At 36.6% G+C, this 2,535-nt stretch overlaps 1 protein-coding gene across 1 annotated transcript in view; it reads right to left on the minus strand.

The window, feature by feature from the left end:
• Positions 1 to 1,342: 1,342 nt before the first annotated feature.
• Positions 1,343 to 2,535, minus strand: part of LOC308331108 (receptor-type tyrosine-protein phosphatase gamma-like) — a 110,146-nt gene continuing 108,953 nt past the window's right edge. Inside the window, exon 29 of the mRNA XM_080786264.1 lies at positions 1,343 to 2,535. This exon is cut by the window's right edge and continues 1,583 nt beyond it. The gene's annotated coding sequence lies outside the window, so the exon portion shown is untranslated.

Here is a 2,535-nt window from a genome sequence, read left to right on the forward strand (position 1 = left end):
AAAAAAAGTTAGCCTCGTTTCTCATCATTTTGGACCGTGGGCTATAGCCCATATCGTACGGCATACTGTAGCGCGCCGTTTTTCATCATTTTTGACGATTTGAAAAAAATGACGAAATGACAAAAACGATGGGTTATAGCCCATGTTTTTTGAAATTTTGAAAAAAAAAGTTAGCCTCGTTTCTCATCATTTTGGACCGTGGGCTATAGCCCATATCGTACGGCATACTATAGCGCGCCGTTTTTCATCATTTTTGACGATTTGAAAAAAATGACGAAATTACAAAAACGATGGGTTATAGCCCATGTTTTTTGAAATTTTGAAAAAAAAGTTAGCCTCGTTTCTCATCATTTTGGACCGTGGGCTATAGCCCATATCGTACGGCATACTATAGCGCGCCGTTTTTCATCATTTTTGACGATTTGAAAAAAATGACGAAATGACAAAAACGATGGGTTATAGCCCATGTTTTTTGAAATTTTGAAAAAAAAAGTTAGCCTCGTTTCTCATCATTTTGGACCGTGGGCTATAGCCCATATTGTACGGCATACTGTAGCGCGCCGTTTTTCATCATTTTTGACGATTTGAAAAAAATGACGAAATGACAAAAACGATGGGTTATAGCCCATGTTTTTTGAAATTTTGAAAAAAAAAGTTAGCCTCGTTTCTCATCATTTTGGACCGTGGGCTATAGCCCATATCGTACGGCATACTATAGCGCAGTGATACTCAACCTCAGGCCCGCGGGCCATATCAGGCCCGCGGGACCATTATGACTGGCCCACCAATGAAAATCTAAAAAAAAGAAGAAAAAAAAATCTGGAAAATGAAATAAAAATAAATAAATCTGAATGAAGTTATCTTTAATTACATTATTATAAGTAATACTATTAGAGTTGTACTATTACTCCAAATTGCCCCATTAGAATGGGGTTGCTATGTGTATGTAGGCTTCTCTGTTGTTAGCAAAACATGCTAATGTTTCTCATCCTACGCAACACCCATGAAAAAACGATGGGCCTATCGTCTTTTGAATTTTAGATTAATATTTTTTTAACCTCGTTTTTTATCATTTGGACCATGGGTTATAGCTCATATCGTACGGCATACTATAGCAAGCCGTTTTTCAACTAGTCCGTTGCATTGCGGTGACCTTCTTGAATGTTTCCCCAGACTATATTACAATTAAAAAATAAACTGAAATTGAAAAATAAAACCAATTGAAAAATGGAAACTATAACCTTGAGCCTGACAAGTTCTATAATGAACAGTAGGGGGCAGTAGTATGGCATTTAGCTTCACTGCTAATCTTGATTATGATCTACCCAAAAACGTTAATACCAGGATGCAGTACATCAAAACCCATACTTTATTTCATGTATAGCAATACAGTTTACGTATTAAATAACACTATTACACTATGATATGGTACAGGTATATCACAGTATCATAGCAATACAACACTATGATACTATCATATAAACATGTAATATAACAAATGGACAAAAAAACCCATTTTATTATTAATTTTCAAGTTACAAAATAGAACTGCCAACGTGGCTTCAATGGACCGCGGCAAACTTACTGGCCCAGAAGAACGTCAGCAAATTCTAGGAACAAATCAGTATGAATCACAGGAGAAGATACACAATTTAGTGTGGGATTGATTTAGCTGACTGGAGATTTGGGTCATACATTCTCCACAAAAATATTAGTTATAGGGCCACGTTTCAAACCAATAATTGTATGAAAATATAAAATTCTATGATCACAAAGAAATAATAGATAGGATTCAAAGAGGTTTGTAAATGTGAGCATGGCTATAGAAACAAATTGCACTCATGTAAACAAACAGAAACATCAAACAGTTAAGAGTTCAATAAAATGGTTTGTGGTGGAGTTAAATTAAATCAGAAATCTGGGCTCTTCTCCAAATGTTGGAGAATTTTAACGATTTAGCATCCTCCTCTCATAGAGAAGTGGGTGTGAGCAGAAAAAAGGCCAGCTGTCACTATAGATGGAACAAGTGTGTAGGAATCAATGAGCGGAAAGGGTTGAACATGGGTTATATTTATAGACTGAACAGGATGGCATATCGGCTCAGATGAACAAAATAAAATAAATTACAGTCTGGACTTCATAGTGAACGCGAGGAAAGCAAAGCATGATGCACTCTTTATGGCGAGTTCCTGAGGATAGCAGAACAGATAAGAAATTTGTTTAACCACTAAAGCCCTCTGTTCTTGGTGGAACGGTCCTGATCTACAACTATACTTGGACCGCTTTTCTTTCTCTCTAAAATTTCTCTCCACATTTCTGAGCCAAAACCAGTCGATCTACAAGCTCATGATGCGACTCACTGCGACGTATCGTTAGCTTGTAGATGGATGCTGGGGTTCAAGTGCTAAATCATTTTAACGATGGTGTCCCTATCGTAAGCATGTCATTATATGTGGAAATTGTCAAAAAATAGCCTAGGCTTATTTGCTTAATTTATACGCCTGAAACTCGTGTGTATAGTCTACTACAGTGTCA

This window comes from Protomyctophum bolini, assembly GCF_963924005.1.
Source record: "Protomyctophum bolini genome assembly, chromosome: 2".
NCBI lineage: Eukaryota > Metazoa > Chordata > Actinopteri > Myctophiformes > Myctophidae > Protomyctophum > Protomyctophum bolini.